Raw genomic sequence first — 22640 nt, forward strand, 5'->3', positions numbered from 1 at the left:
GGGACCAGGGAGGCAAAAAGCCCCAGGCAGCTTCCCCTTTGCTCCTGGCAGGAAACAGGGAGCCAAGGGGACTGAGACACCAGGCTGTCAGCTCCCCACACTGCCCCTCTTAGGTTGGTGAGAGAGCTCCTGGTGAGGACGCACACCATCGACCCAAGAAGGGTAGTGTGGACATGGACCACTGCAATAATTACTGAGGTGGCTATAAGTTGACCTCATATAGTTTACATTTTGAGTGTAGACCTACCCTAAGACAAAACCTGTTTATCAGCTCTACTTGGATTGCTTTGTCTAAACAAACATACTTCTAGAACACCTATATAACACTTTACATGCTAACCATACATAATGCAAGAATGTTAATGAACAGCGTGTGACCAGTTTTTATAAGTCACCTTACAAGATATACTTTAGATAAATATTATAACAAAGTTATGTGTAGTGAGTTTGTCAAACATGGTAGCAGTTATAGTTACCAACAGTGAACTCTTTGGGCATTGAGGAGCATGTAGCTTATAGGTCATGGTCCCCAGCTGTTCTTATCCAGTCAGGTACACCGGCTGTAGAGCTGGTTGGAAGTTTTGCAATGAAATTTAGTTTAGTCAGAAAATACCCAAAGAAAGTGACATGTTTAATTGATAGTGTAATAATCACCAAAACTTTCAGTGAAACACAGTCAGGGTCTCCCTTGGAAACCTTCACAGAAGCCCCTGTTCCAGGGTCCACATCTCCAAGGTAGGGAGCCTGCCAGCCCCTGAAGCCAGGACTCTTGGGGCAGCTAGGCTCCCCATCCCCATAGCACATCAGGGAGCCTAGAATTCCGAGCCCAGGCTCCAGCTGGGGTTCTGCAGCAGCCTCGCCATGTCAGGTTTCCAGGCTCCCGGCACGGAGACAGGAGCCTGAAGGTCCTGGGTCCTCCAGCTCAAGCAGTAGTTTGGCTCCTGGATTCACAACAGGGAGCCAAAAAGTCCCGAGAACTCCAGCTCACGGGGCTGTTACCAAGTTGGGGAGCTTCTGGGGCTTCCAAAAGATGGAGCAGCAGATCAGAATTGACCAAAAGTCAGGGTTCTCCATTCACAAGGAAAATATTTATGTTTACTTTCCAATCTGTGCATTTACAGAATTTCAAATGTTTTAGTTATTTTGTTTAACTAGAGAATATTTTTAAGTAAAATGTTTTGGGTTTTTTTGTGGGGATGTTACAAGCATTCCATTGAAATGAACATTACATCTTAACTTAATTTTATGGGTTGTTTTTGTTTGGAAATTTTTATTAATTTAAGAATGACATTTATGAATAGTTCTTAGGCCTGGTCTACACTAGGACTTTAAGTCGAATTTAGCAGCGTTAATTCGAACTAACCGCTCAACCGTCCACACCAGGAAGCCATTTAATTTGAACTAGAGGGCTCTTTAGTTCGAATTTGGTACTCCACCCCGACAGGTGGAGTAGCGCTAAATTCGACATGGCTAGCTCGAATTAGGCTAGGTGTGGATGCTAATCGAACTTAGTAGCTCCGGGAGCTATCCCACACTGCACCACTCTGTTGATGCTCTGAACAGCAGTCCGAGCTTGGATGCTCTGACCAGCCACACAGGAAACGACCCGGGAAAATTTGAATTCCTTTTCCAGTCTGGGCACTTTGAATCTGACGTCCTGGTTGGACATCGGGGCGAGCTCCGCAGCACCTGCAACGATGCAGAGCTCTCCAGCAGAGGAGTCCGGGCAATCCAAGAATAGAAAGAGGTCCCCAGCATGGACTGACCGGGAAGTCATGGATCTGATCGCTACTTTAAGGCTTACCAGGACTGTCTGCAAGACGGATTCAGCTGTCTCTCCCCGCTTGTCCGCTCTCCTGTGCAATGGCGCCACCAATGAGAGTGTATTCCGAAATCTTGAACTTGTCCTGAGATCTCGTGGAACTTGGTGCCCTGTATGGTCTTGTTCAGAGAAACTGACTAGACTGTGTTCACTGTTCGCAAACATGTATCTGTTCAAGGAAATCACTTACTGTTTCCCATCACACAACTTCTGCTCTTTCCCGGACTGCCCCGGCATCCCCCTCGCAGAGGCTGGCTCAGATTAGGCGGCGAAAGAAAAAGACTCGGGACGAGATGTTCGCGGAACTGATGGCCTGCTCCAGAGCCGAGGCGGCCCAGCAGAGCCAGTGGAGGGAGACCCTCTCTCAGCAGCAGCGCTCACACAGCGAACGGGAGGACAGGTGGCGGCAGGAAGACCAGCAGGCGACTCAAACACTGCTTGGGCTAATGAGGGAGCAAACGGACACGCTCCAGCGCTTTGTTGATGTTCTGCAGGATCGCAGGCAGGAGGAGAGAGCCCCCCTGCACTGTATCTGCAACCACCCTCCAACGCCAAGAAGTCCTGTCCCCCCCTCACCAAAAATTACAAGACGGAGGGGCGGTAGGGGCCGTGAGAACTGTCACTGCACCACAGCTGAGCGCTAATGTACCACACACCTCTGACGCTATAACTGTGTAGAAGCGCTTCCCTTACAGGATCACCCAGTCCCAAATCCAAGTTTCATCACCCCACTATGTAGTAGATTAATAAAAGCTGTTTGCTGTTGTTCACTCTTTCCGTCACGTCTTTCATGTCAGAAGACTGTGTATGTGGGGGGGGGCAGGGGATTTATAATTGCACGGGATAGCCTACATTAGCAGGGTACAGACTATCGGGGGCAGGATCAACTGCAGGGCACACACAGACTGCAGTCAGTAGTCACCAGGGTCACTCTGTGTGGTGTATGCTGCCCCGGGTCATTCTGTGATGTGTACGCTTGTCCACGGTCCTAGCGCCTGCCACCCCCTAATGTTAAGGCATGCTGCCCTTACCATGCACTTCCACCGTAGGCGCGATCCTCTCCGCTGCCCTGAGCCCCAACAAGAGCCCTCATCCACGGACAGATACTCACCCTTCCCCCACACCCCTCACCCCTTCCTATGCCCAAACCCACAGCCCAGAGCCTGCATCCAAATCCCTATCCAAAGACGGCACCACTCGCCCCTTCCTGCAAACCCACCCCTACATGCACAACCACTTGAAACCGTCCCCCACCCCAGAGACCTATGTAGGAGCAGGAGGCTGTCCGTCCTGTATTGTACAAGTGGTCTGTACATCAGTGCACACCGTACCCAGCACAGTATGCGTCCATGTTTCAAACCCTGAACAGAAATGCAAAGTAAAAGAAAGATTTATTAACAATAACTGTTCTGTTTAATTTGTTTTAAAACGTGTTTTGGAAGTGGGGGAAACTTGGAGAATGGGGTATGTAACCGCAGATCTCACTCAACACATAGAGACACAGGCCCAGGATCAGCTTCTCTTAAAATCAAGTGGAGAGTCATAGGTTACCCTGCTCTCCGAGGAAACTTGCTTTCAAAGCCTCCCGGATACACAGCGCTTCCCGCTGGGATATTCTTTCGGCACGGGTGTCTGGCTGAGCATAAACAGCAGCCAGGCGATTTGCCTCAACCTCCCATCCGGCCAAAAAGGTCTCACCCTTGCTCTCACAGACATTGTGGAGCACACAGCAAGCAGCAATAACTACGGGGATATTCTTTTCGCTGATGTCCGAGCGAGTCAGTAAGCTCCGCCAACTCCCCTTAAGACGTCCGAAAGCACACTCCACCACCATTCTGCACTTGCTCAGCCAGTAGTTGAAGAGTTCCTTCTCACTGTCCAAGGCGCCTGTATAGGGCTTCATGAGCCAGGGCATTAGCGGGTAGGCTGGGTCCCCGAGGATCACTGTAGGCATCTCCACATCCCCAACTGTAATTTTGTGGTCTGGGAAGAAAGTTCCTGCCTGGAGGCGTCTAAACAGACCAGAGTTCCTGAACACACGCGCGTCATGAACCTTGCCCGCCCACCCGACGAAGATGTTGGTAAAACGTCCCCTATGGTCCACCAGTGCTTGCAGCACCATTGAAAAGTAGCCCTTTCGGTTAATATACTGGCTGGCCTGGTGGGCTGGTGCCAGGATAGGGATGTGAGTCCCATCTATAGCCCCACCGCAGTTTGGGAATCCCTTTCTTTTTTTCTTACTGTATTTGGAATTGAATATGAGACTTGAACTCATTTCTAATTTCCTATGTACAGTGGTAATCTGTGCTAAAATTAGCTATGTAAGAATAAAGCTGTGGTTGTTCTGACCGTACTGATAATTGAATTGTTGCAATTGGTGCTGTTACACATATTCTTTCAAGTTTCTTTTTCTTAGCATGCCAACAAATATTCACTCTTGGGAATAAATTCTTGTATTGTTGTTCACTTAGTTATGCAAAAGGTTTTAGGAGAGGGAGTTGTGGTCTTTGATTAGCCAATTGTTGAGGTAGAACATAGTATCTGATTACTGTTAGGTTTCTGAGGGACCAACTGTAGGGACAGTGGTAAAAAGGGGATAACTTTTTCAGACTGCTGGACATATACTCCACTGTTCTTGATGACTATCTAATGTACAGAAAACTATATCTGTGAGGCCTAATGTCACCATATGCAGTTTCTGTAAGTTTTCACCTAAACTAAGCATTTCTAGGAGAATCTAAGAGAATAAAGGTGCAATTTTTTTTGTCTTAAGAGTTTACTTTTTATGTTCACCTGCCACTGCAACTAATCTAAAATTTATGTTTTGACCTTTATTCAGTAAGGCCCGCTCTTTCAAACTTGGGTGGCTAAAATCAGGCACCCGAATATATATTTAGATACCTAAAAAAGTGGCCTGCCTTTTCAGAAGTGCTGATCACCTGTATGTCCACTGAATGCAATGGAAGTTGTAAGTGCTCAGCATCTCTGAAAATCAAGCCATTTCTTTAGTTTCCTAAATTTCGATTTAAGATTTAGGTGCATAACTTGGGTCTCCAATTAGGAAATCTTTGCATCAATAATACAGCTAATATAGACAATCTTTCTGCCTTGATTTCAGTTTTTTATAATGTAGTACATTGTAAATGTGGCCCTCTGACGTTAATCCCATTGCAAGTTCATAAACTGACTGACTAAATAAGTCAAATCATATGACCTGTGTATAATTGGGTGTGATTTTTGTATTCTGCACTTAATTACTGTGCTGCAAGTCAGGCATTAAGGAATAAATAATGTTGTGAAATGAGTAGTTTTTTCTTGTGACAGTCAGGGTATGACTTTTTCACCTCTAATTAGAGAAAGGAAAGGTTGTTAAGTTTGCCTTTTTCTGTTTATTTCTCAGTATCTATCACAAGTTTATTTTAGTTTGTCATCTTTGGAGTTGAAGGCTTCCTTACTTCTGTAACAGTTTTAGTAAGAGACTAAGGCCTTGTCTACACTACAAGACTATTTCGAATCTACTTATGTCGAATTTGTGGATTCGACCTTATGAAGTCGAATTTGTGTATCCACAGTAAATACACTAATTCGAATTTCCGAGTCCACATTAACAGGGCCGGCATCGACTTTCAAAGCGGTGCATTCTGGGCAGCTATCCCACAGTTCCCGCAGTCCCCGCTGCCCATTGGAATGCTGGGTAGAGCCCCCAATGCCTGCTGGGGGAAAAATGTGTTGAGGGTGGTTTTGGGTAACTGTCGTCATTCAACCGTCACTCCCGCCCTCCCTCCCTGAAAGCGCCGGCGGGAAATCTGTTAGCGCACTTTTCTGGTCAGTGACAGCGCGGACGCCACAGCACTGCGAGCATGGAGCCCGCTGCGATCATCGCTGCACTTATGGCCGTTGTCAACTCCTCGCACCTTATCATCCACCTCTTCCACAGTCAGCTGCTGAGAAATCGGGCGAGGAGGCTCCGGCAGCGCGGTGAGGACGTGAAGTGTGAGAGTGGCACAGACCTCTCACAAAGCACGGGATCCCGCGCCGTGGAGATCATGGTGGCAATGGGTCACGTTCATGCTATGGGACGGCGATTCTGGGCCCGGGAAACAAGCACGGACTGGTGGGACCGCATAGTGCTGCAGGTCTGGGATGAATCACAGTGGCTGCGAAACTTCAGGATGCGTAAGGGCACTTTCCTTGAACTGTGTGAGTTGCTGTTCCCTGCCCTGAAGCGCCAGGACACCCGGATGCGAGCAGCCCTGACTGTGCAGAAGCGAGTGGCCATAGCCCTCTGGAAACTTGCAACGCCAGACAGCTACCCGTCAGTAGCGAACCACTTTGGCGTGGGCAAATCTACCGTGGGGGTTGCTGTGATGCAAGTAGCCCACGCAATCGTTGACCTACTGCTCTCAAAGGTAGTGACCCTGGGAAACGTCCAGGTCATCATAGATGGCATCATAGATGGCTTCACCGCGATGGGATTCCCAAACTGCGGTGGGGCTATAGATGGCACTCACTTCCCTATCCTGGGACCGGACCACCAGGCCAGCCATATTAACCGAAAGGGCTACTTTTCAATGGTGCTGCAAGCACTGGTGGACCATAGGGGACGTTTTACCAACATCTACGTCGGGTGGCCGGGCAAGGTTCATGACGCGCGTGTTTTCAGGAACTCTGGTCTGTTTAGACGCCTGCAGGAAGGTAGTTTCTTCCCGGACCACAAAATAACTGTTGGGGATGTGGAGATGCCTACAGTGATCCTCGGGGACCCAGCCTACCCGCTAATGCCCTGGCTCATGAAGCCCTATACAGGCGCCCTGGACAGTGACAAGGAGCTGTGTGATGGGAAAAAGGAAGTGATTTCCTTGCAAACATACATGTTTGCGAACACTGAACACAGTCTACTCAGTTTCTGTGAACAAGACCATACTGGGCACCTATCTCATGTGCTCTCAGGACAAGTTCGAATTTTCGGCATTCGCTTTCATTGCCTGGGGTCTTGCACTGGAGATCGGACAAGCGGGGCAGGACAGCAGAATCCGTGTAGCAGCCAGGCCTGGTAAGCCGTAAACTTTAGGCTGCTTAAAAGTTAATGGATAGCAGTGGCCTCCTGCTGCAGGCAATCTGGAAAGCATAAAGTCTGACCCTGTTCCAGGCCCTCGCGGCTATCCCCGGGAAAGATCCCTGTATGCTTTCCCTCTGCAGCCTCCAACACGTGGCTGTTAAATGACGGTCATTGTTATGCAAAGGAAAAGTCAAGCATTCACAATAGTAACATTAAAGTAATTCCCCTAATTAGATGCAGCAGTTGCCGAGCGAGATCACCCTGAGGCGGGTCACTAGGACAGACAGAGAGCGCATGCTGTGTGAATCCCTGCACAGACCAGGGCCCTATGCTGCCATGCTCATGGAGGCAATGCTCCCACTATACCTCAGGATGGCCTGGCACGGAAGAGGGTGCTTCCACGGAGCACCTAATAAGGCACCTCTCCCCAGGAACCTCCTGCGTAGGCTTTTCGAGTACCTGTACGAGAGCTTCGTGGAAGTGTCCCAGGAGGATTTCTATTCGATCGCTATATGTATTGACCTTCTTTTCGTATAGTTTTTATTCCTGATTTTAAAAAAATAAATGTTTATATGTTTATAGCACTTACCGACTGATCCTTCCCCTGATTCAGAGTCCGGGTTAATGGCCGGGGAGGGTTGGTAGGGGATCTCTGTGAGGGTGATGAAGAGATCCTGGCTGTCGGGGAAATCAGTATTGTAAGCGCTGTCACCTGCCTCGTCCTCCACAAATCCTTCCTCATCTTCCCCATCGGCGAACATCGCCGAGAAACTGCCCCTCGACACTATCCCATCCTCAGAGTCCACGGTCACTGGTGGGGCAGTGGTGGCAGACCCACCGAGAATGGCATGCAGTGCCTCATAGAAGCGGCATGTCTGGGGCTGGGCTCCGGAGCGTCCGTTTGCCGCTTTGATTTTTTGGTAGCCTTGTCTCAGGTCCTTGATTTTCACGCGGCACTGCGTTGCATCCCGGCTGTATCCTCTGAGTGCCATGGCTTTGGAGACCTTCTCGTAGGTCTTTGCATTCCGTTTTTTGGAGCGCAGCTCCGAAAGCACAGACTCATCGCCCCACACAGCGATCAGATCCAAGACTTCCCGGTCAGTCCATGCTGGGGCCCTCTTTCTACTTTGAGATTGCATGGACCCCTCTGCTGGAGAGCTCTGCATCGCTGCCGGTGCTGCTGAGCTCGCCCCGATGTCCAACCAGGAACTGAGATTCAAACTGGCCAGACAGGAAAAGGAATTCAAATTTTCCCGGGGCTTTTCCTGTATGGCTGATCAGAACATCTGAGCTCGGACTGCGGTCCAGAGTGTCAACACAGTGGTGCACTGTGGGATAGCTCCCGGAGCTACTAAGGTCGATTTCCGTCCACACATAGGCTAACTCGACATAGCCATGTCGAATTTAGCGCTACTCCCCTCGTCGGGGTGGAGTACCGAATTCGAACTAAAGAGCCCTCTAGGTCGAACTAATTAGCTTCCTGGTGTGGACGGGTGCACGGTTAAATCAAATTAACGCTGCTAAATTCGACAAACTCCTAGTGTAGACCAGGCCGAAGAGAGGGAAGAGAAGCTTGAAACTGAACTTTAAGGGTATGTCTACATTGCAGATAAAAACCCACAGTTGGCCCATGTCAACTGACTCAGGGGCTGTTTAATTGAGCTTGAGATTCCCCCCCCACACTCCCCACAATCTCCCAGAACCCAGTATCCAGATTAAGTGTGAACGTCTACACCACTATTAAACAGCCCTGTAGCCCGAGCCCTGCAAATTCAAGACATGGGCCAGCCACAGGTGTTTAATTGTAGTGTAGACATACCCTAAGGGTTAGAAAAACCCTAAGGGTATGTCTACACTGCAATACAAGACTGGGGTTAGTGGCTCTCAAGTCAGCTAATCCTGGGTTAGAAAAGAGTGTCTACACTGATTGTTAACCTACATCAAAAATTTTCTAACCCAGGCTTGACCCTGCAGCCCTGGCGTCCATACTGCAGCATTCAGACCCAAGTCAAATCAACCATATACCAGACTTCCTAGCGTTCTTGCAAAATATGACTGCTCTAACCCTTTTACTGGTGCACTGTGGGAAAATTTGACTGTCCATGCTGCACATTACAGGAAGTTGTGTGCTCCCAGATACTGGAGCCAGCAACATGGAGAAAGCATATTTGAAGAACTTCTCTTGCTTGCACTTTCACTCTAATGTCAGGAAACAGGCAGTGGTTCCATCCACCAGCATGTCACATTTTGGCAGGAAAACAACACAGACATGGCAGACAAACTGGCGGATGTTACTCATGACACTTGCTATAGCTACTGATGGCCCCTGCATAGACCAGCACTTCTGGAGCAGGCCGATACATGCAGACTGCTGGGAACCACATGGTCATGCGGACCTGGGATGAGTCCGTAACTTTGGCTTGAAAAAAAAGCTACATTGTTGGAGCTTTGTGAGCAGTTTGCCCCGATCCTCCAGTGTAAAGACACATGCATGAGAGCAGCCATCCGAGTCCAGAAGTGGGTTGCCATAACTATCTGGAAGCTGGATACCTCAGACTGCTACAGGGGCATTGCCAACGAGTCTGTTATTGGAAAGCTGATTGTGGGTAAAGTGGTGGCAGAAGTTTGAGGCAATCAGGCATGGGTTTTACCCCAAGGTGGAGGGCATAAAAGATATCCCTGTAGTAATTACTGGTTTTGAGGGAACAGGATTTCTAAACTGTGCTGGGGCCATTGATGGGACTTATGTGCCCGCAGTTTGCCCTCCTCAAGGAGCACTGAATACATAAACTGTACTACTCCATTGTTATCTAGGCCCTTGTGGATCACAGAGGTCAATTTAGCAATGTCAGAGTGGGCTGCAGTGGAAAAGTTTATGATGCCAGCGTTATTCATTGTTTAGAAGTCTACAGTCACGTCGGGTTGGAACATTTGGAGGTCATGAGTTGGGAATACTGTCTCCACCGTTATTCTGGAGAGAATCTCGGCCCTCATGGACATCTCCAATATTATTTCAATCTGCCTTGCAAAAGATGTATTAATTACACTCTCAGCAGCTGTAGAATGGCTGTTCAATGTGCTTTTGGCAGATTGAAATCATATTGGAGATGTCTATTGACCCATTTGTATGCCAGTGTCATCAATTGTGTCTTCATTACTGTAGCTTGCTGGCTTCATCACTCTCTTTGTGAAGCCAGAGGTGAGCTATTTCTAACTGAATGGACCTAACTGAACACTAGATCAGTATGCTTAGCTAGAAAGTGCACATACCACATTTCGATGCACTCAGGTAACAGCAGTCAGGACTGTTTTGTGCTCCTACATTAAGGATGGGTGTGGCCTCATGGAAGAGGGAGAATAGTACACCTTATCAATGTTTATGGCAGAGGGAATGGGGTTAATTGATTGTGGGGGTTACAGTGCTCTGCAATACACTTATGAATGACATGGCCACTTATAAAATGGGGCGGGGCTGATTCATAGTATGGATTGATGTAGACAACTGATTGAAGAATAGTGTATGCTACAATATTCCTCAAAGTTGTCCCTGATCATCTGTTGACCTTTATTTTAAATAGTGTATGACATGATGCAGTGATAGCAAGACTTACTTGATTAAAAAAAAAAGATTTATAAACATGGACTAGAAAAAAAATACATTAACCCATTCACTGTCTTCACTCAGCACTTGTTGCTGGCTCCCATGAATCATCATGCTGGATTCTAGGACCTGCAGGGTGCCATCCTGGCCAACGATGACATCATGCACCACCATTGGCTCTGTGCTTGGTGCAGTGCCCAACACGTGGGCCAATTCATCCCAAAATGGGTATGATGTCTGCAAGCTGATAGAGAGGCAGTTCTGATCCCTAGTTTTCCTGTACTCAGTCTTGAGCTGCTTCCTGCACTGGCCACCAGTACTGCCAGCTTGCAAAGCTGTCAGCTTCTTAGCTATTTGCAGGTATGCATGGTCATTCATGGTAGTCTTAAAGTCCACTGTTTTGCTGGCATCAAACTAGATATTTACTATAGTCTGTCTGTGCTCCCATGACTATGAAGCAGTGCACTTCGCAAAAGACTACCTCTGTTCATTCTCCACTGTAAACACAGAAGGCTCTCTGATGGTGCATTTGCAGTTTGCTAATTAGAAGACAATGGAAGGGTTATATACTGACTCACTAAACTGCTGCACTGCACCACGGTGGCGGCAGGGGAAGGGAAGGAGGGTTCTTCTGTTTCCCTGTTGTTGACTGGAGATTCTTGGGCTAGAGAGAGGACAAAGGAATTTGACCTATAGGATTGTGGGATACTTCTAGCGACTCCCAGGACCCAAGTGGTGGGGGAGAAGCTCCGTCTACACCATAAAGCAATAGGGCTTGGTTCTCCGCTTGACTTGGGCTTAAACATTCCAGCCTCACAGGATCCTAGGATCAAGCCTGAGAGATCTGTCATAAACAGTTAGTTAAGGGTTAAGGTCTCTTTTACCTGTACTGGGTTAACAAGCAGTACCTGATGACCACCTGACCAGAAGACCAATAAGGGACAAGATATTTTCAAATCTCTGTGGAGGGAAGTTTTTTTTCCTGTGTTCTTTGTTTTAGAGAGTCTCTCTTGGGAGTTAAGGGAGTCCAGACATCTTAATCAAGTCCTCCCAGGTTTCTGCAGTATTGTTCTTCTATTCAGTCTAGTGAGTATTAGAAAGGCGAACTAGTATTTTTTTTTACTTTTATTTCTGCATTGGCAGTTGTGTGTTTTGCTGAAGTAATCTCTTTATTTCTATTGCTGTACTTTGCTTTTACTGAGAAAGAAAGGGGGAGGGGGAGTTCTCTCCAGGTTTATAATTTACACTCTGTGTATTGTTCCATCCTGGTATGACAGAGATAGTGTACTTTCTTTTTTTGTTCTTTTTAATAAATTCTTTTCTTTTCTTTGGACTTGGTTAATTCCTTCTCTTGTGAAGATTTAAGGGAAGGGTAGGGGGGAAGAGTGAGTTCCTCCTGAGGTTGATTCACAGAGTTGAATCGGTGTGTCTCTCTCCAGAGTGGCTAGGAGAGAGGGAGGGGGGAAGTGGGCTGCTTCCCTGTGTGTAGAGATTCAGGGAGATTGAATCTGTGTTCCCCAGAGAAAGTTGGGGGAACAGGCAGTGTGTCAGACACTTAGAAAACTGACTGGTGGCAGCGTATCAGATCTAAACTAGGATTTTAGTTTAGGGGAGTCCATGCAGGTCCCCATCTTGTGAACCCAAAAGCTCCAACTGGGGGAGAAACCTATGACAAGATCTATGTAGATGCATGGTACAGGGTGGACTCAAGGCTAAGTCTGAGCCCAGGCTTACATTGCAGTGTAGACAAACCCTCAGTCCTTCATTAGAAAGGGGGTGGGGGACAGAGTCAAATGCACAGAGACAAAAAGAAGAATAAATGACTAGGCAGTAGTACTGCTGAAAAGGACCCGGGGATTATAATGAGTCAAATTTACTATGAGCCAACAGCAAAATGCTGTTGTGAAAAAAGGCAAATGTCATTCTGGCATACAATATCAGGGGTGTCATAAGACACAGGAGGTAAATGTCCCATTCTACTTAACACTGGTGATGCCTCAGCTGAAGTATGGTATCCAGACTGGGGCACCATACTACAAGAAAGATCTGAATAAAGTGGAGAGAGTCCAGAGGAGAGCAACAAAAATGATGAGATTTAGAAAACAGGACCTGTTGAGAAAAGGTTGAAAGAAGTTGGCATGTTTAGTTTAGAGAAGGCTGAGAGGGAACACAAGTCTTCAAATATGTAAAAGATTGTTATAAAGAGGACAATGATCAGTTGTTCTCCATGACCAGCAGGGATAGGACAGGAAGTCAGCTTAGTTTTTAGCAAAGGACATTTAAGTTGGATAACAGGAAAAACTATATATGTATAGTTAATATTGGAATACATTACTTAGGGAGATTGTAGAATCCTATCCTTGGATGTTTTTAAAAATAGGTTAGACAAGCACCTGTTAGAGATGGTCTAGGTATAGCTAATCTTGCCTCAGCACAGGGTAATGAATTAGATCACAGGAAGCGGTCCCTTCCAGCCTTACATTTTGTGCTGTCTATTAACATTCAAAACCCAGATGACAAACAACAATATGTATTTTTTTAAATATCACAGTTTTTAAGCCAATCTTATGTTTTGTGGGGCCTGACATGATTGTTCAATGTGTGGGGTTTGGCAATATTGCATACAAAATGAATTGCAAAAACAGATGATGGCAGCAGCATGGATCAGAATGATGAAAAAGGACTTGAAATCCTAGAGCAAGAAGACTTCTGCTTGAAGAAAGTAATAACTGGCCAACAAAACACAAGTTCAAGTTCCTTCATCTCTTTCTCCTGACCCACTAGCTATCAAGGACAAGCTAAGGATGACCATCAAGATCTGGAGGACTCTTGTGCAAATCTTGACCACCTGACACTACTGCATGCATGCACTCTACTCACGAGACTGTACTGTTACTGAGGTAAGGCATATAAAATAGTTTCAGCATAAAAAAACTGCACATGAAGATGTAAGCATCTACTCACTGCATTCATCTGATTCCTTTATCTTTTGATAATTTGTTTTTGTTGTTCTGATTAAATAGTCACTAATTTGAAAAGGCATGGGTTTTTTTTTTATTTGGTGACCACGTGATATTGCATGTCAATATTATCTTCCATGAATGTGGAAGTTAACATTTCATCAGTAAGTTCTGGATCCCAATTCCTAAAGACATGAAACTGCCTTGACCACTTTTTTAAACATATTGGGAGCAAACTGACAGTACTGGGACTGAATTTAACACCTTGCCTCTCACTACAGTGTTAAATTAACTTTATAATTGTAGAATGTAGAAAATAGTTTGGACTAGATTTGTGGCTGTGGAGGCCTGAGTGCAATTCAGGAAGGGGTATTGCACAGAATATCAGGATTGGAAGAGACCTCAGGAGATCATCCAGCCCAACCTCTTGCTCAAAGCAGGGCCAATCCCCAAGGTCTTAAGCCAGCTTTGTGCTCTTCTCATCCTGGCTGATCCACTCGCATATGACAGAGCAGCCTGAAGACTACTCCACCTTGTGCCAGCTGCCAACAGTACCAGAGCACTATAGAGGCAGCCAAGGATCAGTGGGGTGTAGGGCCATGCCCTATTTCCCTAGCCATGTTTCCTACACAAGCCACAGGGAGGGGACCAGCACAGGAGCCAATAATACATCAGTTCTATGCCACCAAACAAACCCTGAATACTAGGAAAATTCTGCTGTGGACAGATACATCAACTTTAGAGCCTCTTTGCATTAGCAGTACAGCACACACACAAGCTACAGTGCAGCCTGCATTGTAGGCATCCAACTCTGATCAAGAGTATATATTCAAATGTTCTTAGGAGCACTTTGCTTTACCTTATGTACCTTTTATGTATTACTTGTCATCTTCTTTTCATTACTGCCACTGTTTAATAGTATTATATAAAAGTTATGGGGAACTATGACTAAAGATTCATATCAACTGAAAATAGGGGAAATGCTCATCACAGATTTAAGAAATGAAAAGAGTTAACTTGTTAGCATTTCCATTACCCAGTCTTGGATAAACAGAATGGATTTTATATGACTCTGTGCTCACTACAATTTTTGTCATGAGACTGATTCAAATGAATTGTAAACCCTGAGGGCTAAATCCTGGTCCTATTAAAATAAGTGACAGTTTTGCCATTGACTTCAATGAGACCAGGACTGGATTTAGCACACTGGGTAAATAATGATTCAGCTGCAGTAGGTGTCATGTTACAGAGCTGTACATCAATTTGTCTGCTTAATTGCCTGACATTCTTACACCTCCCATATAAATTACAACTGATCCTCAGAATACAAAATGGCTACCTGAATAATTTGTTTAAAGAAATGTTTTTTAAAAAAATAGGTTAATTTTAATTTTTACTGCAAAAGTATCACGGTCTAGTGAACTAAGCCCACTGCTAAAAAAAACTGAAAACCTTAATGGGTACTTTAGAATGTTATAACATTTCTTTATAATTTTTAAACCAATCTATCCAATTCTATAGAAGTGAGGGGAGGGGGATGACAAAAAACAAAAACAAAAACAAACAAAAAAGAGCTACCTCTCTAGCTAGTCCTTCCAAATGCTGTTGGATGATGGTTATAGTCCCTGCTGTAAAACTTATGATCTTCTGGAGCTGTTGATACAAAAAGAAATCTATAAAAATAAAACTTCCACAATTTATCCCTTTATGTAGAAAAATCATTTTTAAAGCAAGCAAACAACTTAAACTAAGTCAAAAAAAGCCTCCAGATTTTGTTCTGTTTTACTGGTACTTGAGTGCACACAGTAGTAAAGGATCTTAAAGAATACCTAAACAAAACCCCAGCTGTTCAAAGTTCCTCGCTGCTTCTTGCATTTAAAAGAGGTATTTGGCAGAGTGGAGTGCTTTTGTCACAACTAAACTGTGCCTCATGAATGGAGCAGAGGGGCTGTGCGTGCAAAGGAAACAAGAACACAGCAAAGAACTGGAGAAAGTGGAACACAGAGAAAAGGCATAAAGGCAGCCGTAGACTGAAGAGGGGGAGACATTGAGTTGTGGCAGAAAGGCCAGTTGGGCCCAGGTTTCGAGCTGCCTATAATGACATCTCTCCCTTGCTCACACACCCCCTTCACATCTCACTTTAAAAAAAAATAAGTCTAAGCCTCCAAATGACTTGAAATCTTTAGACTGGGCACAAAGATATACCTAAACATGGTTTGTGCTCTCATAAGAAATGGTTTGATTTTCAGAAGCGGCAAGCAAGCGGAAATCCAAGTGAAATTAATGGGAGCTGTAGATGCTCAGCACCTTTGAAAATTATGAAATATCACAAGATATTCATTAAAACTGAATTGTCACAATACATGGGGAAAATGCTACTTGTGTGGCATTATGCAGGGTTATTGCATTGGTCAGTTCAGGCCTGCTTCTCCTCTTCAATGTGAGCAGGATCAAACCTTCATTTAGTTACTTGGCCCAATGACCATTAGAGTTAACGGGCACAGGTCCTTCCCAATTCACAGTGGGGCTGTGTAACTGGGTGGTTTGCTCCCCGTTCACCAAGGGCTGAGGCTAGCCAACCCTGATTACTAAAGAGACACACCTGACTTGGATCAAGGGACTCCTCATCAAAAGCAGCAGGAAGCTACAGAGAGCATGGGTGACAGGAGAAGGAAGTTAGGGCCAGAGGGCTGAGCAGACTAGGCTAGAGGAAGAGCTCTGGGTGTCAGAAGAACCAGGGCTGAGTACAAACTTGTGTTATGGTCATGGACCATGGACCATGAACCTTTTCTGTTATTAAGCTAGCCCTGGGTAGAGGTGCTATTAGCACCAAGAAAGACTATGTGGAATTCTTAAGTGACCTGCACGGCAACCCCTGGCCATAAGTGGATGCTCAGCAAGCAGCCGCCTTCTTGTGTATAATCTAGTATCTGCTAATTCACATCTTTAAAAATTCTTCCATATAAAAGAGGTGGGTGTGGAAGTTTGAGGCACAATTAACTTTCACACTTAACGAGTCATTAATGTATATATCCATCATAAAAAGATAGAACACAAATTAATGGAAACAGTGGAACAACTGATGAAGTAGTTAAGTAAGCTGATTATTCCTTAGATGTACAAAGTAGCTTGGGTAACATTTGTATGGGATAAGAACAGAGAACTCTGCTGGTAAAGAGAAATACCTATGAGGTCATCTCAATCTTTTGCATCTATATTATATAAGATGACATTTCAAAATTACTGAGTTAATTATCACTCGGTAAATTTGTTACCAGTTTTCTTTAGTTTATCTATTTGTGCACATGCCTAATGGCAATTTATTTTACTGTATTTTCTCCTTAGGTTTCTAATCCAGTGTAGTAAACACTTTCCCATTCTGAAAAAGATTAATATTCTAGCTATGTTTAAACAACATGAAGATTTACACTCTTTCCTTGAAACAAACTCAAATGCAAGGCCACACAGTTCTCCTATTTATTTCATTGCATACCACCTAGTCAGTGACAGATTTCTGGTCTTCTCATTCTCACACCAATTTAAGTCTCAGCAGGCTATTGTATAATTTGCTCATGTATTTAATTTAAAACAAATATATGATGTTAGAAATAATCCTATGGTATCTTCTGAAAAGAAAGTCAGCAAGCTATTCCCTTGCTTTACTACAAAAAATGTAATTATGTCAGTAAGATAATCAGTTTTATTTTTAGTACAAACCCGTTTTCTAGGGTGTAACAGCTATTAATTAAAAAAAACTAAAATTCAAGATCTTAGCCAACAAATGGAACATTTACCAACTATTTTAATATATAGCAGAGCAAAAAGTTAATGGTTCAAGTTACTTTTAACTAAATAAGTATTTATAAAAATAGTGGCCCAGATTTAAAAGTCTGGGTGTCTACTTCAGGCATCTAATACAGTTCACCCAGTGGTAATCACTATCCTTTTTATAATATTTCAGCCTACATGATGATCATATCCAAACCAGTTGGAATTAATTTTGCAAATAAGACTTCAAGACACTCAAACATTATCCTAAAGTATCACACTTGCTGTGTTATTGTATGAATAGAACTTCATTTTTTTTAAAACAAAAAATCAAAGCTAATCGACTTGTCTTCCAAGACTTGCTCTATATAAACTTATTGCTCATGGCTCCATTATCTTAGATTCAGAGGTTTTTTAGGTCTGTTGATGTGTTTCATAATTTAAATACCAAATTAAAAAAGCTTTACATACAGAGCATTAATTGCCACAATCACCCTTGTATCTTATTTTAGAAGTTTCAGACACACTTGCTTTTCTGCAGTCTGCCTGTATCTCTACAGTTCTCAATGAGCTTTCAAAGTTAATTGCAAGTGTGTCATTGTTAGAATATGTTCAAGCATTCCAATTCCCTATATCAATAGGTGTGTCTTTCTTAGTTGTTCCTAGTCATTTATTATTTTTGGAACTTTAAGTCAATTTTAGAGTAATCAGTCACCACCACTCAATGTTTCTACTCTTCCTATATTATTAGGATAAAACATGTACTGTTCTCCTAAGCCTTTTAGCTAGCACTGACTTCTTCTGTGATTAAGACCTTTTCTTCCTTCCCCTGATAAGCCATAGACAATGTTCAGTTGCCTCTACTATGCCATTTCAAGTATTACTGTCCCAAACAGAGAGAATAATGAGATAAGGATATGGTTTAATTAGGCTGCAAATTTAATAAATTATCTGGCAGTGACTTCTACAGTGCAGGTCATCATTGCTTCCACTTATGTGGAAGGGCTGTCATCAGCCCCCACAGCCCTCCCCACATGCTCCACCCATATGAGGGTAAAGGGGGGAGGGGCAGTCTCCTTGCTGTAGTAGACATTAGATACCCCAACCTCACCATCCTCAGGAGAAGGCATCCCACAAGTCTATATCCAATGCTAGTTTATCAGGGAACCAGATGTCCTATGGAAGAAGTACATGCACTGGAAACCAGCCGCAAGAAGGAGACAGCAGTGAGCTTGTCTGCCTCCCCCCCGCAGAAGGCTCCCTGCCAGGTTCCTGATGGGGAGCAGATGTTGGCTAACATTTCCTTCCCTAATTGAAGTATACCCCTAACTCGGGTAATTAGCAAGTATCCCTGTTTCTGTGAAGATTTAGCTACCTCCCAACTCAGGAATTTGGCCTGCTCAAATCAAGGAAACTTAGTAGCTCCCTCCCACACCCTTTACTACAGCATTTTAGGTCAGTTTAAAGTCACCTGGCACAACTGGGACGTGGGTAGTCTGAGCTAATGGTAGGACCAGGAGTAAAGACTAGTGGTCAGAGCAGGAGTAGGGAGACATGGATCAGAGACAGAAACTTGGAGCCAAACCAAAGCTCTAAACCAATGTCATGATCCAGGAATCTAGTCATATAGCTGGACTCAGGGATCAGGAATCAAAGGTAAGAGCTGAAGAACTGTGTAGAGAGTCTGTTGTAGTAGCAGGCCAGGTACCACACACAGCTTCCTGAAACTCTCTACATGCTTAAATAGTGTGCCTGGACCAGAGGCAGCATTTCCTGCAGTACTTGGTCTGCCAGGGCTTCTGGTACATTGATCTTGGCTCTACAGTAGCTACTAGGTGGTTGCCTGGAAACATCAGTCATCCAGATCTGGGTTCTACTCCTCCTGATCCTCCTCTTGGAAAGTCATGTACCTGCCCAAGGTCTCTTTGCCCTATGATTAAAATCAAACTCAGTCACAAAATCCCTAATTGATTTCATTCAAGCAAACAATAGAGTGGCAGCAACTGCCATAGAGTGCAAGAGACATCAGCTGGTCTCACAACAAACTCCTCCTTCCAGGCCAACTCAGGGTGGTCTCACCATTGAGGCCCAGCTCCAAATCCTTGGGGCAACTGGCTGCCTGCCTGTGTGCCCAGTGCACAACACTGTCTGCAGATCCACATGCCAGCTTACCTGTTTGGTCAGTCATGAAATTGGATCAATAGCAAAGTCACTCACACCATTGGAGTCAGTAAGCCCCTCCTTTAAAACTGCCACAATCCAAGTTTCTGTGATGGGACTCATCACCATGAAGAAAGAGGTCCATCTCCAACCAGCCTCACTACTATATAAATCCTTAATGACCTGCCTGGGAAATCTGCCTTACCACCCTCTTGTAGCTCTAGGGACTCACCTTGCACTCACTAAACTGGTCCTCTTGAGCCTGTGGATGAAAAAACAATCATTCACCCTGTGTAAATCCCTTAGTCTCATAGACCTGCCTGAAGTATCCCTTGCTAACCCAAGCATCAGTTCACCAGCCCTAAATGCTCCCTTCCCTGACCCCAAATAAAGCCACCAGGAATGTGGCCTTGAAAGAGGTACCTGCTGGTCACATTGGCATATCTGGCCAAGAACTTGCACCAGATCCTTAAGAATCTTAATAGTCATGGGTTGTTGGGGATCTTCCTCAGGGCCTTTTGCTAGAGACTAACAGTCTCCAATCTAAAATCCCACCAAAATGATCTGGGTAACTTTTATTCTACTAGAAAATGTGATGCCTGATAAGTGACCAGGGATGGTGGTTGAAACTAGCATATGGTGCAATGACACCAGATACCGAAATACCTGCTCTTCAGAGATAGGCAGACCCATCCTCATCTGAAACTGCATTAAATTCCTTAAACCTTCATCATAATCCTAGATATTTCTATTGATCTCTTCACTCCTGATCGCTGCACTAGTCCAAGAGCAGTCATGAGCCATGGTTCCATAGGGCCATCAGCATCTATTTGGGCACCTTATTGACTCCTGGCACCAAGTCTCAAAATCTGTGCAACTGTAATCATTAATGATCCTAGGTATACATTTAGCAGTAACACATATGTTGTATGTTAACTACTGCAGGACAAATACCTTCATCATCCTGAGAGATCTAGAGGACTGGCTATTGAACACATGTACCATCACCAAGTTGCCCCTCTAGAATTACACACTTATTTGTAAATGTTTGTCCTCATACAGTCACTGCCACCAAAATGGCAAAGAATTCCAGGAATGTATGTCCTTTAATTTGTTTGTATCCAGTCAGTGGGACATTTGAATATTCCATCTGACCTGGTTTAAAAATCCCTTATATCCAATGTCCCACCAATCCAGCTCAGTGGAATTTTATATTTGCGTCTAGCCCATTCCTTTCTAGAGTGGTGCAAATTTGTGTTCTGAACACACACACATCAATCAGTTTGAACCAAAACTGGAGTTCAAGTTTCTCACCAAAAAACAAACAAAAAAGTCATCTGGAATCAAATGAAGTGTTTTGTTTGACCTGAAAATTTGTTGTGTTTTCTAATTGTTGGATGTTTTATTTATTTTTTTTTTTAAAAGCAAAGTTCGGAAATGAAGTGTCATTTTCAAAATCTCAAAATGTCACTGTACAGTTTGGAAACCCCATCCTCTGAAATCCAGCTGCTATTTTTGGAACTTTTCTTATAGCAAGCACCTGTGGTTAAACCACAGCATTAACTGCCACAGACCAGCACACCATGACCCCAACAGATAGCTTTTCAACCACAAAGTGGTTTGCAACAGATCTATAGCTGTCTGGTGTAGCCAGCTTCCACAGGGCATTAGCAATCTATGTTTGATTCAGGTTTTCTGGCATTGGAGGCTTGGTAAAGCTATCCACACAGTGCCATGAAGGTCTGTTTCCTCATTCTGAAGGTCTGAAGCCACTACTGGCCATCCCAGGTTTCCAAAACATGATCCCACCACAACATGCTGGTTCTAACAGCACCAAGAAGCAACAGTCAGCAAAATGGCAATATATTGGCATTCATGTGTGCATATAATGTGAACTGAATGAATTGTCATTGAAGACAGCTGACCTAGAAGGTTAATGTGTCAGAAGATATCCAACTTACATCCATCATCTCACCAAGCATCTAGTCCACTGCATAGCCATTTGTCACACAATAAGGAGCAGGAGCAGAATCAGATGGAACAAATATTCCATATCTTCCACCCAGTTTTGCAAGGAATACCAGGGAGGAACAACATGATCAGGAACTGCCATCAGCAAGTGTCTGAAGGTGGGGGACAGTATCACAACACACAGCAAAGCAGTTCCTAGAGTGTCTCCCTGTGGTACACAGAACCCTGAGATACCACCCCTGAAATGGTAGCACCAGTGTCACATACCTACAGCGGCAGTGTGGACACAGGTGTTTGCGTCTACACAGTATTACACCCATACCCACCACTGCACATGTGAGCTCTTCGGCATGGATATGGGAAGCAGTCAGGAGCATTCCAAGTTCCAGTACTCAGGTATGGGTGCAAGTATAGACATATCCTATGTGTAGTTATGAATCTACCTGTCCAACCTCAGAACATGCCCCTCTCTCTGAGAGAGACAGGGAGCTCCTGAAGAAGTGCACACCAGAACACTTGAAGTTGTGGCCCTGTAGAAGCACCACATTCTGTCAACCTCTCTGGATAGTGGAACCACACCAGTTCCGCTACATTCCAGGCCTTTCATAGCCTTGCTTGGGCTGTGTTTCCTATTCTAATTCTAACTAGTAATTTGACTTCAATATATTCACAAAGAAATAACCAACATCATAATTACATTCAAAATATCTAATATCATCCAAGTAATTAGGATTAATTTAAAGCAAGATCATTTTCATTCTTTTTTCCCCTATCCATAATCTCTAAATAAAATAGATGGATAAACAAACAAGTAGGATGAATGGAGATCAGAAGGGTAATTTTCAGAAGTTTTGAAGACAAACACTGTAAATATAAACTAATATAACATGAAGATAATTGAGTTCTGATATACATTAATTTCTTTGCTATAGTTTGCAAATTCTAATTCTGTCAGTGTCTGCTTTCATCAATTCAAAATAAACTAAGCTAACAAACTGCATGCAGGTACTCCCTTGGCAAGAAAAATGTTGTCCAACATTCATAAGGTAGACCATAATAAAATGAAAAAGTAATTGAGATGTCTACAGTTTGACACTGTTCAAGTACTTGAATAAAGGTTCTGTCCCCAAAACCTTTAACACAGCCTCTTAGGAAAGAGAGTGGCTAGCACATGGAAGAACAGTGTAAAATAACAAGATGTTCTTGACACAGGTAACGGTCAAATTATTCTGATTATAAACATGTAGATTCCACTTAGGTGACTATAAATAATGAGATTTTATTTTTAAAAAATTACAG

General features: G+C 44.2%; 1 protein-coding gene across 2 annotated transcripts in view; it reads right to left on the reverse strand.

Annotated features, from left to right (window-relative positions):
* FSTL5 (follistatin like 5) overlaps nt 1-22640 on the reverse strand; it is a 626682-nt gene that overhangs the window by 602643 nt on the left and 1399 nt on the right. The window lies entirely within an intron of this gene.

Source organism: Mauremys mutica, chromosome 5, assembly GCF_020497125.1.
Source record: "Mauremys mutica isolate MM-2020 ecotype Southern chromosome 5, ASM2049712v1, whole genome shotgun sequence".
NCBI lineage: Eukaryota > Metazoa > Chordata > Testudines > Geoemydidae > Mauremys > Mauremys mutica.